We start from the raw sequence: 19,470 nt of genomic DNA on the forward strand, positions 1-19,470 counted from the left end.
GGAGGAAGTGCATTCCATTTCTAATATTCTGTCATCTTGATCTCCCAGATTATTTTTCTTTTTACATCTGGCTACACTTCAGTTCAGTTCAGTCGCTCAGTCGCGTCCAACTCTTTGCGACTCCATGAACCCCAGCACACAAGGCCTCCCTATCCATCACCAACTGCCAGAATTTACCCAAACCCATGTCCATTGAGTCGGTGATGCCATCCAACCATCTCATCCTCTGTTGTCCCCTTCTCCTCTTGCCCTCAATCTTTCCCAGCATCAGGGTATTTTCAAATGAGTCAGCTCTTCCCATCGGGTGGCCAAAGTATTGGAGCTTCAGCTTCAACATTAGTCCTTCCAATGAACACCCAGAACTGATCTCCTTTAGGATGGACTGGTTGGATCTCCTTGCAGTCCAAGGGACCCTTAAGAGTCTTCTCCAACACCACAGTTCAAAAGCATCAATTCTTCAGTGCTCAGCTTTCTTTATAATCCAACTCTCATATCCATACATGACTACTGGAAAAACCATAGCCTTGACGATACGGTAGCCTTGACAAGACGGACCTTTGTTGACAAAGTAATGTCTCTGCTTTTTAATATGCTGTCTAGGTTATAACTTTCCTTCCAGGGAGTAAGAGTCTTTTAAGTTCATGGCTGCAATCACCATCTGCAGTGATTTTGGAGCCCCCCAAAATAAAGTCAGCCATTGTTTCCACTGTTTCCCCATCTACTTGCCATGAAGTGATGAGACTGGATGCCGTGATCTTAGTTTTCTGAATGTTGAGCTTTAAGCCAACTTTTTCACTCTCCTCTTTCACTTTTAAGAGGCTCTTTAGTTCCTCTTCGCTTTCTGCCATAAGGGTGGTATCATCTGCATATCTGAGTTTATTGATATTTCTCCCAGTAATCTGGCTACACTTAACCATGTGATAATTTTCTGGAATTGAATTACATTTTTCCAGGTAGCTTGACAGAGATCTGGGTAACTGTGACATTTTAGGGATGTACCTTCAAATAGCATTTGAAATCTCCTGATAGATAAGTCTTAATTAGCAGAGCAAGTTGTTTGGTTCACCTTATAGATCCAAATCATGGACTTTAAAGATATTTTCTGAAACAGATTCCTTATCTTGGTTCTCATCATTGGTACCACTTCTCCCTTTCTGTTATTGATGAATAGCTGCTGTAATTACATGTGTCTCCCAGGATGGAAAGTGAAGGATAGAAATGGCTTTTATTTATTGTTAAGGCAATTTTGGGACTTCCCTGGCAGTCCAGTGGTTAAGACTTCACCTTCCAATGCAGGAGGTACAGGTTGAATTCCTGGTTGGAGGGCTAAGATCCCACATGCTTTGTGGCCAAAAACCAAGACATAAAACAGAAGTAATATTGTAACAAATTCAATGAAGACTTAAAAATGGTACACATAAAAATCTTTTAAAAGAAATCAAGGCAGTCTTTTGTGTTCTTGTCTCATCTGGGTAGAGATCATTGAAAAAAATGTGTAAGGTACTCAGTGTTTCAAATGAACAATGATAAGAGAATCTTTGCATGTGAAACAGTTCCTAAATTTTGTCTTTTCAACATGTCAGAATTTCAATTACAGAGACATTTGTACTAACAAAATAGCAAAAAGACGTGTTGTAGAAAGTTAAAGATCTGCTCATTGCTCAGATGCTATGGACATGCCGCATCACTTGCCTTTTTTTTTTTTTTTTTTCTTGAGACAGCTTGACTTTTAATGTTGCCTAGTTTTCTAATGCCCTTGATTATACTCCAGAAGAAAATCTGGTGAAAATTATATAGGCCACCTGCCTGAACTTCACAAAGGAGAGGAAGGGAGAATTCACAGGGAGAACGTCACAGGGGAGAAACCTTTGCCTTTGAATAGCAAAGGGTTGTATGGAGTTTTGAGGTCTACTGCATGCTTTCAGCATATACGGGATACCCTTCAAATACATGGAAGCCTCTGCTAGTTATATACTGGGGACATGCAAGACAAGAATAACCAAAATCCATATGTTTAGGAAGGTTCTTTAAATTGATCTCTTCTAGACTTCTAAGGGACTTCCCTGGTGGCCCAGATGGTAAAGAATCTGCCTGCAATGCGGGAGACCTGGGTTTGATCCCTGGGTTGGGAAGATCCCCTGGAGGAGGGCATAGCAACCCACCTCAGTATTCTTGCCTGGGAAGTCCCCTTGGACAGAGGAACCTGGCAGGCTACAGTCCATAGTGTCGCAAAGAGTCAGACATCACTGAGTTACTAAGCGCAAGACTTCTAAGACACTAACAAAAAAAGAAAAATCTAAGAGTTACAGCATGTGAAATTACTTCAGAGCAAGAATAATTTTCTGAACTTAAGAATATATAAAAAATAGCAAACAGGATGTTTTTTGGGAGTGTGGCCTGAAAGAATTAGGACAGGTGGCAGGCCTGGGCTGACCTCTGCATGTACATATACTCTGTACATCTTTTAGGGAACCAACCCTCAGACTCTGCATCCATCCCAAAGGGAGCAGTTCAGGTAGTTAACTCCTTCATACAGAGATATAAATCACTAATAAGTTCCAGGAGTTTCCTCCTCTTAGTTTTTAACTGGACACAATCTTCCAGTCAAGGGAATGCAGCTCCATTGTGTGAGAACCTTTATATCTACTTGGTGGGGGAAGTTACTTTTTGAAGGAGGAATGGGGAGTATGAAGTGCTTTATAGAATCATAAGGCTTTTTCTGTGATGTTGACAGCTTCTGCAACTGTTAGTGCTCATGATGAAATAGATAAAGCTGGTAGATTCCATCCAGCTTTCATTTGTTTCTGCTCTTTGTATCTTCGGAGCAGAGAACCCGTAGAATGCTTCTCTGCATACTTCATTTCTAACTCAATTCCTGGTGCAAGCCAGGAGCTCTATAAATCTTGGCTGTTGAATGGATTGGCTCAGGACCTACCAGCAGGGCTAGAGTATCTGGGAAGTACAAAGAAAGAGACATTCAGACAGGTACCTGACTCAGAGGGCTAACATGCTGACCACAAAAAACATTGTCTCATTTTTTTGTCTCATATTTTTGCCATGGTCCCAGATATCACTTTGCCAACTAAGGTCCTTGTAGTCAAAGCTATGTTTTTTCCAGAAGTTATGTACAGATGTGATAGTTGAATCATGAAGAAGGCTGAGTGCCAAAGAATTGATGCTTTCAAACCTCTGGTGAGCTTCCCTTGTGGCTCAGCTGGTAAAGAATCCACCTGTAATGCGGGAGACCTGGGTTTGATCCCTGGGTTGGGAAGATTCCCTAGAAAAGAGAAAAGGCTACCCACTCCAGTATTCTGACCTGGAGAATTCCATGGACTGTACAGTCCATGGGCTCGCAAAGAGTTGGACACAACTGAGCAACTTTCACTTTCACTTTTCAAACCTCTGGTGCTGGAGAAGACTCTTGAGAATCCCTTGGATAGAAAAGAGATAAAACCAGTCAGTCCTAAAAGAAATCAACCCTGAATATTCACTGGAAGGATTGCTGCTGAAGCTCCAATATTTTGGTCACCTGATATCAAGAGCCGACTCATTGGAAAAGACCCTGATGCTGGGAAAGATTGAGAGCAGGATGAGAAGGGGGCAGCAGATGATGAGATGGTTGGGTGGCATCACCGGTTCAATGGACATGAGTTTGAACAAACTCCAGGAGATGGTGAAGGACAGGGAAGCCTGGCGGGCTACAGTCCCTGGGATCACAAAGAGTCAGACTTGACTAAGTGACTGAACAACAATGGCAGTCCTTCTTGACATGGATTTTCCTATTGTGAACAAAGTGGCTCTTTGTTCTGTTTGTTTTTTCCTCCCTGGACTCCTGCTTCCGCTCCATCAGAGGCCCTCACCTTTGATCCAGGAGCCTGGGTGCTTTAGGCCTTATGCTCAAATATAAGGAATGCACCCCTTCTCTGTATTCCTTTGAAAGGCCTATTGGACCAGGACCCCGAACAGCTGCTCTTCTCCCTCCACATTTTAGGACAAGCCTCATATTTCTGTGCTTTGGGTTTCTGTAAGACATAGCCAGGCCCCGCTCCATCTATGTCTCCCGCTGAAGACTTCGTTTGTATCTCTCCGTTGACCTGTCCTCCAGCCCCTTCTTCTAAAATGGCAGATTTCCTGATGTATTGCATTGTATTGTTCTAGGGGGGAAAAAACCTTTAAATACGCTTTTAAGGGGAGGAGAAAGAGGAAGAGCCAACTGTTTTAATTTGGACATCAGCATGTTTTGGCTTCTGTCTTGTAGCCATTCGATAATGAGTCTTTATTTAGGCAGACATCCATGGAGTGATTAATCAAGGAGGGATGAAAGTTAGTCATCCATCTTAGGTACCTGGCAAGTTCTTTTTTATACCTGGAGGTAAAGTTCAAGGTGCTTGCTCAAAAACCAAAGGTTTCCACTTATGAAAAAGAGAGGGTGGCCTGGTCCCACTAAGTTATGTGTGCATATGTGCTCAGTTGTGTCCGATTCTTTGTGACCTGATGAACTACTGCAGCCCACCAGGCTTCTCTGTCCATGGGAATCTCCAAGAAAGAATATTGGAATGGGTTTCCATGCCCTCCTCCAGGGGATCTTTCCCACCCAGTGATCGAACCCACATCTCCTGTGTCTCCTGCATTGGCAGGTGAATTTTTACCCACTGAGCCACCTGGTTATAGCAGGGCTGAATTAAGTGATTCTCTGGGATTGGAAAGAGGAGCATTGCCTGTGCTCTCTCCTGTTCCCACCACTGCTGAAAATTTGCATCCACTCTGTCTACATTCTTTGGATATTTCTGCCTGGGGACAGGAGGACACTGTCGGAAGTCTGGATCTTTCTTGTATCTGGTTTGTGGCTGGGAAAGGTTACTGAGCCTAAGGACCTCTTTAAGACTTGTCCCCTGCCAAAGCCTCTTACTTACTATAAAAGCCTTTTATCCCAATTGTCTACAACATCAGTCATAATGATAACTTTCCATGTTCATTTGTTTAGATATGCCACACTGCTGCCTGCCTTTGGCAACCCTCCTGGACTAGGCTGCTTTTGTTAATCACATGGATGTTGTGAGTATTATGTTCACAAGTGGATGCAGAGAAGATATTTTGATTGAACTACAAATCCTTACCGTATGAGCTACTCGTGCTTAGCGAAAACTATATTAAACAGTGGTGATCCAGAGTTTCATTAATCTTGGGGATTATGCTGCGTGCACATCTGTTAAATACTGTGATTTCTGTATCTTCTTGTAATCATATCGACTCTTTATGAAAGAACTTTTGATACTGAGCTGTGTCTTGTAATGTTTCAATGTAGAGGTGGTTGTTGATCTTAATTTGTGATCCTGAATTCATTTCATCTCAAGTACTTTTATGTTGTAGCTTCCTCAATGTTTTTAACAGGAATGTACTTCAAACAGCTCTCAGTCCTAATCTTGTACTTCTGTTCATTGAAGATAAGCAGCAATTTCTTTTTTTAAAATTCAAATAAAGTTGATTTAAAATGCTGTTAGTTTCCAGTGTACAGCAAAGTAATTCAGTTTTGTGTGTGTGTATATATACACATGCACATATATATACATACAGAGATATGTGTGTGTGTGTGTATGCTTTTTCATATTCTTTTCCATTATGATCTATTATAAGGTATTGAATGTACTTCCCAGTGCTATACAGTAGGACCTTGTTGTTTATCTACTTTTATGTATAGTAATCTGTGTCTGCTGATCCCAAACTCCCAATTTATCCCCCCGCCCCCTTTCCCTTTGGTAACCATAGTTTGTTTTCTGTGTGAGTCCGTGTCTGTTTTGTAAATAAGTTCGTTTGTGTCATATTTTAGATTCCACATATAAGTGATATCATATGATATTTGTCTTTCTCTTTGTGACTTAATTCATTTAGCATGATAATCTCTAGGTCCCTCCCTTGCTGCAAATGGCATTATTTCATTCTTCTTTAGGGCTGGGTAATATTCCATCGTGTGTATATGTGTGTGTGTACACACACACATTCTTGATCCATTCATCTATTGATGGACATTTATGTTGCTTCCATGTATGGGCTATTGTAAATAGTACTTCTGTGGACATTAGGGTGCATGTAACTCTTTGACTTTGCATTTTCTCTGGATATAGCCCAGGACTGGGATTATTGGCTCATATGGCAACTCTGTGTTTAGTTTCATGAAGAACCTCCGTACTGTTCTCCATAGTGGTTGCACCAATTTACATCGCCATGAACGATGTAAGAGGGTTCTTTTTTTTTTCCCATACCCTCTCCAGCATTTATTATTTGTAGACTTTTTGATGATGGCCATTCTGACTGGTGTGAGGTGATCCTTCATTGTGGTTTTGATTTGCATTTCTTTAATAAGTAGCAAAGTTGAACATCATTTCTTGTGTTGGCCATCTGTATGTCTTCTTTGGAGAAAGTCCATATTTAAGTCTTCTGCCCATTCTTTGATTGGGTTGTTTGTTTTTGTTATTGAGCTGTATGAGCTGTTCATATATTTTGGAAATTGAGCCTTTGTCAGTTGCCTCTTTTGCACATATTTTTTCCCAGTCCTTAGGTTGTCTTTTGTTAATGGTTTTCTTTCTTTTTTTTTTTTTTTAATTTTTATACAAGTCTTTATTTACAACTTGTTTAACAACTGTACACTTTTTGCAGCCTTGAAAACATTTTTGTACTTGAATGGGAAAATATAGTTTGACCAAATCTTAACTTTATTCTTCATATACATATACATATATTATATGCATACATATAAACATATACATATAATTAATACCATAACAAGTTGGCAGTCATAAAATTAAAATGAGTGACATCAAAAGGAAATACAATATAAGATTTCAAAAAATTAATGTTAATGGTTTTCTTTGCTATGCAAAAGCTTATAAGTCTGATTAGGTCTCATTTATTTTTGCTTTCATTTCTATTGCCTTGGGAAACTGAACTAAGAAAACCTTTCTATGATTTATGTCAGAGAATATTTTGCCTGTGTTTTCCTCTAGGAGTTTTATGGTATCATATCCTATATTTAAGTCTTCAAGCCATTCTGAATTTATTTTTGTGTATGGTGTGAGGGAGTGTTCTAACTTCATTGTGGCAAGCAGCAATTTCTTATTTTATTTCCCATCAGTTATCAACAGATCTAAACAACTCTCTTAGTTGTGCTGCCAGGACTGAGGAAAGATGAGAAAGAGGGAGGGGAAAAAAAGACAGATTGACAAAGTATGAGATAAAGAAGGAAGGAGATACAGAAGGAAGATAGCATAGTGGGAAGGTGATGTAGGCTGCTAATCATTTGAGGGCTGTCAGTATCCTGCAATAGTTTATAAGTTGAATGTACCTGTTACCTGTCTGCAGGCCCCCAAAGAAAATGTGGGTGTGGGCCATGTGTCTGGTCAGTGACACTTCTCCGTAAGTTTGATGACCGAAGGATGGGAGAGCTGTCAGCGATGAGGGCAACAGAGAGCTCGAGATTGCTGAGTGTTAAGTCTGTCTCTTAAGTGACTTGAATATTCTCACAGGAAATTGTCTAGAGTAAGACCAAGTGAGAACCCCCGACGACCTGCATTTCAAACATGGCTCTTCTTTGGATATGATAACTCAAACTCTTGTCTGCCCTGTTTTATTTGGTTTTCTGCAGCATAGCTGATGGCTCACGATTCCGTTTCTAGAAGAGGCAGCCTAACCGTATGGAAAGGACCTGTGATACACCGCTTTGCGGCCACATACTGTGTAATTTGGGGCATGTCACTTCCTCTCTTGGTCTCGGTTTCCTCATCTTCAAATCACAAAGAAGAGGCTAAAATGATACCCAGGAGTGTTGTCACTCTAGGAGTCTCTAATTCTGTGGATTTTTCTGAGATACTTTTCTCTTGAAGGAATTATTTTCATCATCAATCCTTTTTGGCCACTCTTTGTGTTTTTTGCTCTTACTCATCCCCCAAAACTTTACTAGTCAGACTAGTAGGCTGCCTTTTCCAGGCTTAGTGAGACACCCCGAGTGCAGCAAATAAAAGCAACATTCTAGGTGGAGTCCAGGCTTCCTGGTACATACTTACACCCAAAAGGTTGATGTGGAAATGGACTCACCTTCCGTGTGACATGATTTGATTTCCTTTGGGGTAAGGGGAAAGAAACTTGGAAAAAGTGTGTAAGTTAAGGCCAAGTAGACATGATTCCTTATGTCTTTTCTCCAGGAAAGGAATCAGATGCTGCTTGAGTTTTTCCATTCATGGCTCTGGTGGCTCCAGTGGTGCTAGGTAAAGCTTCATGTTTTGCCAGCCCCTTTTCTGCAGATGGAAACAAATTCATTGGCAGCTACACACCGAGAGGGAGAAAGGCTTCAACACTATTTTGGAGCTCCTTAGCAAGGAGAGTTACTGCTGAAGATGAAGACAGCTTATTTCCATCTTACAGATGTGCAGTTTGTTAAATGCGCTTGGCCCTGCCCCATTAAATTAGCCTTCCACTCTCGGTAGCTTGTTGAAAGAATTGCTAGGGCTCTGCTTCATTGCTCCTTGGCAGGCAGTTTAGTAGAGCACTTTGGTAGCAAACGTCAAGCCAGAGTACGGAGGTTTAGAATTATGGCCTGCTTGAAGCCCCTTGGCTTCTATGGACTGATGCTTTTATTTATTTATTTATTCTTAAATTTCTTTCTTTCTTTTTTTTTTTTTTTTTTTTTTACTGTGGTCTGTTCCCTTGTAGTGACAGAACCAAGAGCAACTCTGGTTTAGACAATTTACTGCTTATTTAGTTGTATTTTATGATTCTCTTTTTATTGGTTCCTAGATCTCCTGTGATTTAAGTGACCCGCAGCCACCGATTTCTGTGCATATCTGGGTTACTTCCTCTTTAACTAAACTCAGTAAGGGCTTTACAGACTCATATTTGGGAAGGTGAATGTTTTGGCTGCAGAGATTCTGAAGTTCAAAGTAGCCTTTGTACCCATGGTACTCTGGGGCTGTGTGGTCCATTTAATGAGGTTCATGAATGCTGTATAGTATCGCTGTGTGTGTGTGTGTTTAGTATCATTGTTAATCAGTGATCTTACACTCTCCCAACTTCTTTTGGCTTAAGATATTGGAAAGGGAGTCAGTATAACCATGTTCCATTTCAAAGACATAACCACACATTCTCTTTGATTTCTGTTCCCTTTGAGAAACACTCAGAACATTTTTGGGAACCATGAAGAGTGGGCAGGTTTCAAAGGTGTCAAAACTGCTAAGTCAAAATACAATCAATGGTTGATCTATACAGTAAGGTTCTAGGTGGGCTGCCGCAGGAGTAACAGAACTTCTTGGAGCATTTTTTTAGATAGCTTTGGCTTTTTGTAGGATGTTGTTCTTTGCTAGAGTAAAGGAGAAGAGGAGGTTGGGAAGTATCCTTTCTACCTTCACTGTGCCTTAGTTTTTAGTATTGAGCTGCAAGGATGGAATGTGAATGAGCTAAACAGATTTTGAAAAACATCATTTATTTATTCAACAAATATTTACTGATGTGACTTCTTGGTGTCAGGAGTTGGAGATATAGTAGTGAACTTTTCTAGGGCATATATTGTATTAAAGAAAGAGGGGAAACAAGTGTGTTTCTGGTGATAAGTGGTATGCAAAAATAGGGAGAGGAAAAGAGAGAAAAGAAAAAAGAAGGAAACTTCCTTCCCTTGCTGCTTTGGATTTATAAGCTAGATATTGTCATTTTTACCACAGGTTTATGAGGTGGTTGCTGTTAAATGGGAGTCATGTGTATGAAATATTTGTTATGGTATTTGTTGTTGTTAAGTATTATCTATTACATGGTATTCTGACTTTTTTACAAAGTCACAAAAAAGACTCCAACCCACCAAACCCTTTATTGCTTCTGAGGTATTTGTAGGCATAGAAACTATTCCTTTGGGGATGGGAATGCTACATAGATGTAAAATTGTTTTACTTCCCCTGCAGTTCTAATCACTAGAAAGTGTTCCTCTGAAATAAAAGCAGTTTGCTTAGGGACAGATTTGAATCAATGCCATGCACCCCATTCTCTCACAGTGAATGACGTGGCAGAGGGGAAGGTTGGTGGAGGAGGAGGCAAAGGAATGCACTGGTTTTGCATTAGCCAAATCTGGAAGTAAGTCAGAATCCACCTAGAAAGTATAGAGTCCATCTGTGTTGTCCATCACCATCTACCAGCCCAGAGCTACTGGATCAACACCTCTGGGGTTGGTGTGCTAAACAGTAGTGAAGAGGCAAGGCTGAGAATGTGCTTAGTAAGAAGATACCTTCATATTTTTAAACAAAGTTACTTTGGAATCATGGAAAATATTCATGGCAAGAATGAACTCTTCAAAGCAGATTACTCCTAATTAGGTCTGGTTTTCCTAGAGACCTTGGTAATATCCTATTGTAAGCTATGATTTTATAACTTTTGAGAGTTCCTTTAGGTTAAAAGGATATTGTTTAGTGACTTTTATGGAAAGATTGAAGACAGGAGGAGAAGGGGGAGACAGATTGGATGGCATCACTGACTCAATGGACATGAGTTTGAGCAAACTCCAGGAGACTGAAGGACAGGGAAGCCTGGGGGGCTGCTGTCCATGTGGTCGGAAAGAGTTGGACATGACTTAGTGACTGAACAACAGCAACAAAGCTGTGTTTTTATAATAAATTTGAGGGTTCCTTTAGGTTAAAAGGATATTGTTTAGTGACTTTTATTTGTATGTCTAAATATGAATATGTATGATTAAGTATGTATTTTTTTCCAGTCTCTTGCTATGAAGGTTTAAAATTATTTTTAAAGAAAAAATTAGAAACATCAGACATCAAATGGGAGATAATTTACCAAGAACCAGAGATGATATCCAGAGAAGGCAATGGCACCCCACTCCAGTACTCTTGCCTGGAAAATCCCATGGACAAAGGAGCCTGGTGGGCTGCAGTCCATGGGGTCGCTAGGAGTCGGACACGACTGAGCGACTTCACTTTCACTTTTCACTTTCATGCATTGGAGAAGGAAATGGCAACCCACTTCAGTGTTCTTGCCTGGAGAATCCCAGAGACGGGGGAGCCTGGTGGGCTGCCGTCTATGGGGTTGCGCAGAGTTGGACACGACTGAAGCGACTTAGCAGCAGCAGCAGAGATGATATCTTATTGAATGTTTTGGGGGGCACCTTCCTTGATTCTCCCTGCTCACCCCTCCATTTCCCCAGGCTGGATGAAATGCTATTTCTATGAGCTCTCAGATTATCCTATGTATATCTCAGTCACAGAAATGGTCCCTTTTTAATTCAGTATCTGCCCATGGCTTTCTGAAAAGCTGACTGTACCCTTGAGCTCTGAATCATCAGGACTTTGCATGGTCCTTGACATGTAATAGGGGCTCCATGTATGTTTATTGAATAGATGAATGAATAAATGAGTTACTAAGATTTATATCTGGTTTGAACTTCTCGGTAAGCAAAGAAAAAATAAAAATATATTGACTACACAGTTCTCATAGGCATATAAAACAGAGAATTATTTTTACAGTATTTTTTTTTTCTTGGTGCTAAGTTCCCGAAAGTATCTGATGAAACATGATATAAAGATAAGATAGTAAGTTTCGAGAAGTGTTTTTGGTATTTAATCAGCTACTTGTGCCCTGGACTATACGAAAAAATTACTTTGGTAGAGCCTGGCAACTGGACGCCAGCTCCAGCACCTGGAGAACCCGAGTCTTCATTAGCCTTCTAGCAGATTACCTGCTAGAGCATCACTTTCCCAGACGGCAGGAGCTCCACGAGACAACTTATTTTATGCCACTGGACTTTATTTTCATGATTGGAACTGTGTAATAGATACTCTATTGAAAGATTTTATTGTGCTCACAGTCTCAGGTATTAAATGGAGTGTGTGAATTAAGGGAAAACATCCAATAGAAAGCAAGTGGTGAGGGTGCTGCGGTCAGTTTAGGACTTCAGCATGCCCGTGGGTTTTTCAAATTCTGTAAAAAAAAAAAAACAAAAAACTTTTTTTTTTTGCCCTTGCTGACATGTAGGCTTTATGAGAAAAGGATTATTTTTTGGAAACAAAAGTGACTATCAGAATACAGGTGAGAATAAGTTAATAGATATCTGCTTAATTAAAAAATATTTTTAAACCAGCTTCCTTTATGAAGAAGGAATAGTGCTAAGAAGTACAAAGATATAGCTACTGAAGGAAAGAAGTTTTTTTTTTTTTTTTTTTTCTCCTGTGATGTATGGACTGAGACAGGAAAAAGAGCAAGGAAATTAAAAATTCTTTGATTCAGCAACATAAATATTATTTGAATGTTTTTAAAGAATGTATTTTCTTTTAAGTTGGATAATAAATTAGTGGAGAAAGACACTGAATGGTTAAGGGTTTTGAATCTCGAGACAGTTTGAAAAGAAAGGACAGGAAAAAGAAATTTATTGAGTATCTACTTTTTTTCCAGGCAGCTCTAAAGAGTTTTTAGACAGTGTTTTTTTTTTTTTTTCTTTCTGTCTAAACTCTTGTGGTAATTCTGTGAGTCTGGAATGTAGACGTTAAATAAATTGAGATTGTACAGTTAGTGTATACATCAAAGCCAGGACTGAAAGCCAGTTAAGTGTGTTCTAAAGTTCAAGCTGGTGTTAATTTTTTATTTTAAACCTGCTCCAGTGGCTTCCTATTTGCATGGAAGGGACTTACAGGGGCTTCAGAGCTTTACAAAGGTTTCATTCAAGAGTGCATCTGGCATTACATCTATTACAGAAATGTCATACAGATATATGCATGTCTATACTTCAAGAACGCGTAGAATGTATTTGAAACCATTATGTCTAGAATATAATCTCAACAAGACCAGAGATTTTTTGGTATATTTTTTGTGAGGTAACAAACTGCCTAGAACCCCATCAGTATAGCAGATGCTCAGTAAGTATTTGTGCACGCCAAGAATGAAAGAGTCATGGTTCTTTGAACTAACCATGCTGTATTTCTATTAATAGAAATTCACCTGTTTCTGTTTTTCTTTTTATAAACGATACTTATACAGGCTACAGATACATTCTTATACGTACTTCTTTGCACTTCATAAGGAAATAGAGAAATATTATATTTTTTCATTGTAATAGAGTCTTGGGAATGGAACTGCTGGATGAAAGGAATAGATAGTTTGGATTTTGATATGAGGGCAATTCGACACAATGTATCAATGATATTATCTCTAATAGCATGTGAGATTATTATTTGTTTCACCTCAACCTGGCTGACAGGAGGAGTTTTCAGGCTTTTCCCTCTTAAACGCTCATTAATTTTGAAGTTTGGTAGGCTTACTGCTTTCTCACAGTTTCTATTTATCTTTCTTAGAAGCTGGGACAATACAGTGTGACTTCTTTCCTTCTGTGTTGAGAGAGTATGTATGATGATGCTACTCAATGAAATTATTTTTTTAAACCCAAATTATGTTATTTTCCCTACTCTCTGCATTCCTGTTCGAATATATGGACTCTGTCTTGTCCTTGGTGACTATGTGCCTAAAGAGAAAAAAATAAGTCTAGAATTGGTTGTATCTCATTAGCAAGTGCAATTGGACCACTTGGTGAGAAACCATGGATACATTTCTAAACCAGATTGACCGCTGTGGGCATCATCTGTCATTGGGAACTTGGGGTCTCTTGTTCTGGCCCAGCCAGCAATGCAAATGCCTGAGAGCCCATAGTATGTTCCTGCTGGCTGTTAAAGATGCACAGAAAAGCTGCTGTCTGACCTTGATTGTTGCCCCATAAGCCGGTGTGGGTGGGGTACAAATATGTTCTTACACATATTTGTGCAACCAACAGATCTTTCTGTTACCAACCAGGATTCTTGGCTTCCTCGATCAATAGCAATTGATCAGAAGCCAGGCAGGAAATTCAGGCTCGGGCTTATGGGGCCCCTGCTGCAGCAGAGGGGAAGGAGAACAATCAACAGGTTCCCTTGCCTGCTTACTCCCCCAGAGGGGTGAGCTGATTCCTTCCAAGGGGTGAGGTGGGGAGTGTGCCCAGGGGTTGGGTCAGGGGGTTGGCATAGGTGGTCTGCCCGCCCCTTTGGTGGTGGTGTGTGCAGGGGACATGTGCCAGTACTCTGCTTTTGCTCCTGGCTCCTCAGAAGGGGCAGTTTTGTATCTTGTTGTCCACAGTTCGCCCCAACTACCCATGCACACAGTTATCTTTAGTTTCTCTGTATTTTGCTGCTGGAGGACATGTTTGTGCATGTGCAAGCACCACAGCAAAGGGTCCCAGGTCTCATCTCCACCCAGCAAGGAACAGAGAGGGCCCTGGCTTCTTGCTGGCCTCTGCTTTGCATGGGTTTGAAAGCAGAGGACTTTAAAGAACTCAGAAGCATGTGCTCAACATTCTCCAAAACAATGCTCGCAGACTGGATCTTCTGACAGCGTTAATATTCTGTCTTATTCACACAAGAAAACTTTGTAAACAAGTATAGAGTTGACCCTTGAACAAGCTAGGTTTGAGGTGCATGGCTCCACTTGTAGGGGAATTTTTTTCAATAGTAAGTAACACAATACTACATGATCTCTTGTTGGTGGAGTCCACAGTTGGTTGAATATGGCTGTGGAATCGCAGACACAGAAGACCAACTCTAAGTTACATGCAGATTTTTGACTGCACAGAGGGTTGTCACCCCTACCCCCCTTCTCCTCTTTTTCTTTTTACTGGGTATTTTATTTTTTATTTTAAATTCTTATTTATTTAATTTTGGCTACACTGGGTCTTTGTTGCTACACTTGGACTTTTCTCTAGTCGTGGCGAGTGAGGCTGCTCTCTAGTTGCAGTACATGGAGGTCTCCTTGCAGTGGCTTCTCTACAGATCACTGGCTCTAGGAGTGGGAGTTTTGGTAGTTGCAGCTTGTGGGCCCAGGAGTGTGTAGGCTTCAGTAGTAATGGCAACAGGCTTAGTTGGCCTGTGACATGAGGGATCTTCCTGGACCAGGGATCGAATCTGTGCCCCCCTGCATTGGCAGGCAAATTCTTAACCCCTGGACCACCAGGGAAGTCCTCCTTTTTCCTGTCTTTGCTTAGGCTACCAGGAAGTTCAGAACCATGGGTAAATTCTAATAACTATTTCATTATGGCTTCAGTAGAAACATGCAGGGAGCTCCTATTCCATGTCAAGTACCGTGAAAGTGCCTGTGGGTTCAGGTTGCGGCTCATGAAGGAATAGTTTCTTGGCTTCTCGAGCCCCTTGTTTTGGATGCTTGCCCTGGAAGAGGAGAGCCCAGCTTTTCCCATGGAACATAACCGTCTCCATTAAACTTATTAGCACTAGAAAGGAGGTGGCTCATTTTGCTCTCAGGTGGAGACAAAGGCTGCTCTTGTCCCGGGTGAAGGGCCTTCGGTGACTTGATTAGTGCACAGGCTGGCCTCTGCTGATTTTCAGATGGAGACCATCAGATATCATCCACCGCCTCATTAGGCTGACACTGGTCCTGCCCCCTCTTGTAATAATGTCACCAGAGCACTTAATAATCTTGGTAAGTGCTATAAGCATGCACTGCAGAGGTAACCCAGGGTCAGCAGTGACAGATGCTCAAAAAAGCACTTGTTTTCTCATCCCCGGCTGTGGTTAAAATATAACAAGGCAAGAGGTATAATAATTGCACATATTTAAATATTGAAGGAGCAGTACTGTGGCCATATAGCTGTCTTTATGTCTGATTCAAGCTTGCAGGTTTTCACGATTGAGGGGACCATGAAATAAATTGGCTGATTGCCATGGACTTACAGAAGGGTTCATTTGTTTCAGAGAAGAGAAGGCAGAGAGGGGCCCTTAAGTGTTGGAAGATATATAAGGTGGGCAATATTTATGAACTCTTCTTTTCCAGTGATAATGGGAGAAATAAGTCTTATGTTGATTCAAGGAGTAATTAGATTAGACTGTAAGAAGAACTTGCTGGCTAAAGATTGGAAAAGCCCATGGGTGGGGAGTGGACTAGGCTCCCGCCTTTTTTTAATATGTTTACACATATGTGTATATGGTCTTCCCTGGTGGCTCAGTGATAAAGAATCCGCCTGCCAATGCAGGAGATGCAGGTTCGATCAATGGGTCTGGAAGATCCTCTGGAGAAGGGCATGAAACTCACTCCAGTATTCTTGCCTGGGAAACCTCATGGACAGAGGAGCCTGGCAGGCTGCAGTCTGTGGGGTTGCAAAAGATGTAGACATGACTTAGCAACTAAACAATGATGATAATGTGTGTATATATGTATGTGTACTACTTTTTAGAAGTAGACAGTTATTTTCTTTATTGGAATTGGATTCCAGAAACTGTTGGGCTGATACTGGGCTGTGCACTAATTCATAAATGTATATATAACCTGCCCTCAGAGAACCAGGGGATGTGGCAGGATTTGAACAGGTCATTCTATATTTTGTGGGGTACAAGGATGCAGTGGGAAGGGCTGGGAACAATGGAGCATTTGTCTGGTGCCACATAGCTGACACCATCTTCTCTCTGTGGGTCAGTGCTGGAAGAGTAGAGCCATGGGTGAGCTTGTGACAGTACTTCCCAGGATGTGGTTGTTGTTTAGTCGCTAAGTTGTGTCTGACTCTTTGAGAGCCTGTGGACTGCAGCACGCCAGGCTTCCCTGTCCTTCACTATCACTCAGGACGTGGGGCTCCCTTAAGCAAAAAGGGGGCGATGCCTTCAAAACAGAACAGTCTGGAAATGGCAAAGTGGAGAGACTACTTTCTGTCCCCATGATTCTCTGACACAGGTTAGCACCATTTCCCTGGTGAATTAAGCTGGGGGAACGTAAGTGTGAGGAGTCCACTAGAGAGCTGAATTTGATGGGAGTCCAGGGTGTCCTGCCAGGGGACAGGCAGCTGGATGCTTGATCCTCAGGGACTTGGTTAGATCTCATACACCTGCTTCTCCACGAGTGCTGAAGTCCCTCCCAGATGAAATAACTTCATCGAAGTTATCCTTGCTTTTAGAATACTTCTGTAGCATTGGGGTTTTATTCCTCATACTGTTTGAAAAGATTTCCCCTGACTTTTACAATTGGATGGCCAGGAAAATAAATGATTCTGAACCTGTAACATATTAGCTTGGTGAATTTAAACAAAATCCATCACCAAGGTTACAAGTTCTTTTTCCCTTTGTGAGTCTGTTCTTTGTCCAGAGAGAACTTCTCTCCATTTGCCCTCCCTTTGAACACTGTCTAGGTTAAAAGACTAGAAAAAGCTGCAGTCTTAAAAAATAAACTTACAATAGATGGGGTTTGGCCAGAAGATGAAGAAAACTATGCTATAGATTTCCTGCAAATTTAATTTATGTCACATACATTTATTTAGTGCCTACTGTATACTTTTAGGGACTGGTGAATAGCAGGAAACCTTGCCCTCAATGCTAGAAAGGGCTCACCTTCTCGCATGGGAAGTAAACAAATATGCATGTTAGGTAGTGCTGAGTGATGGGGAAAGTATAAGGGTAAGGGGATCTCAGCAAATCCATGGAGTAAGTCATGTGACTGGGGATGTGCTGCTGGAGTTGGTGGGAGTTGGAGGGGTATGGGTGGGACCAGCCCGGGAACCAAGAATAGCACCTGCCTTGAGGAAGGGCTGGAATTTCCCTGGTGTGTCCTCTGGGAGTAGGGAGGGAAGAGAGATCAGAAGGTAGCCAGGATTTATTAAGCTGGTTTGCCATGAAAGGAAGTAGTGTTTCATTTGTTTGCGCTGCTTTTGGCCTGTAGTTTTTGAGCACTTTCACGTGTACCAGTCACGTAACGAACCTTTCGCAAACCTTGTTGAACGTGTTTGCTGGTTTAACTGCACAGACATGTTAGACCTAATAGTTCATCATTAAAGGAATTTAAAGGGAATGTGCAAAAGGATTTGGAATATCTGCAGTTTATTAGGCTTCTCACTAGAGACTTCATTTTATTTAGATGCTGTATTTTAAATGAACGAATAAAGTGACTAGAGGCTTTTTGCCTGTTTATTATTTGAATAGTAATTCATAGAACATGGTAAAATGCAGATCATTTCTTTTAGTCAAAATAAGTCTTCCCTGTCTCCCGGTGCTTACAGAAGCAACCACTGCTAGCAGATTCTGTTAGCATGGTATTTTTCTAGAATGAAAATAAAGACCCTTTTCTTTATAAAAAATAAATGAACATGACTATATACATTGTTCCACACCTTAAGCATTTTAGAGCTCTTCAATATCATAAACATGGCACTGTCTCATTCTTGTTACTGTTCAGTAACCTGAGAAGACCACAGTTTAATCCTTCCCACATTGATGGACATTAAAGTTTTTGTATCTTTTGCTATAACAATCAATACTGTAATGAAAGTCCTTGTACACTCTTCTCTTTGCACATGTGTAAGTGTATCTATATAAAAAATTCCAGGAATGGATTGGTGGGCAAGGAGGAAATGTGTATTTTAACTTTTGATATTGCCAAATTACGACAATTAAGACTCCCACCTTGGCCAGGAGTCCGTGTTTCCTTACATCCTAAACAACACCTTGTGTTAGGCTTCACTTGTGTTTGCAATATAGGCAAGAAATGCTGTTTATTGTAGTTTAATTTTTATTTCTCTTAGAACAAAGTTGAATTCAGAGATGAACAGTATTGTATTTTGGTCAAGAAAGGATTGTCTGTGTGACCATGGTTCTTTGAAATATGTGGGGACTTCTTGGAAATCTGCTGCTGCTGCTGCTAAGTTGCTTCAGTCGTGTCCGACTCTGTGTGACCCCATAGACAGCAGCCCACCAGGCTCCCCCGTCCCTGGGATTCTCCAGGCAAGAACACTGGAGTGGGTTGCCATTTCCTTCTCCAATGCATGAAAGGGAAAAGTGAAAGCGAAGTCGCTCAGTTGTGTCTGACTCTTAGCAACCCCATGGACTTACAGCCTACCAGGCTCCTCCATCCATGGGATTTTCCAGGCAAGAGTACTGGAGTGGGGAGACATTGCCTTCTTGGAAATCTAGTACCTGGCTAATTTTACAAATTGTCTTTTGTGCTAAAAAAGAAAAAGGAATGTGAATTCTGTTTGTTGGGAGCAGGGTTTTGAACGTATTTTTAATCTTGCCCGTTAAATTGTTCACATTTTCTGTCGGCCTACTGGTGTTTTTCCCATCTGTTCTCCAATCACTTCTTCTAGAAGAGAATATCTCCCACTCTGGGTTTTTCCAGTTGTCCTTATAGTCAGCTTTCCCCTGACATTTTTGGAGATGATTGTTGTTTAGGAACATTGCAGTTATTTCTCTCTGGTGCATTGCATGCGTGAATTGCTCCTTTTTATCTCTGATATTAATATTGCTACACTTGCTTCTTCTCTTTTTAGGTGGTGTCTGGTATATCTTTCATTTTCTGTGTTCTTTCTACATTCCTATCATTTTGTCCTGTCCTAGAAATGTCATTTGAAAACTGCATAGATGAATCAGATTTGTAAACCCATTCGGCATTTTGTATTCTAATAAATGAATTTCATATGTTCGTACT

The 19,470-nt window shown here is 40.9% G+C and overlaps 1 protein-coding gene across 5 annotated transcripts in view; it reads left to right on the plus strand.

Annotated features, from left to right (window-relative positions):
• Nucleotides 1-19,470, plus strand: part of LYPD6B (LY6/PLAUR domain containing 6B) — a 236,945-nt gene that overhangs the window by 114,501 nt on the left and 102,974 nt on the right. Inside the window, exon 2 of one of the 5 annotated variants that reach the window (XM_086352691.1) lies at nucleotides 4,985-5,055. The exons of the other annotated variants lie outside the window; for them this stretch is intronic. The gene's annotated coding sequence lies outside the window, so the exon portion shown is untranslated. The remainder of the gene's footprint in view (nucleotides 1-4,984; nucleotides 5,056-19,470) is intronic. 5 annotated transcript variants of the gene reach the window in all.

This window comes from Bos grunniens, chromosome 2, assembly GCF_055505025.1.
Source record: "Bos grunniens cultivar Pamir isolate PY7600 chromosome 2, Bosgru_T2T1.0, whole genome shotgun sequence".
Taxonomy (NCBI): Eukaryota; Metazoa; Chordata; class Mammalia; order Artiodactyla; family Bovidae; genus Bos; species Bos grunniens.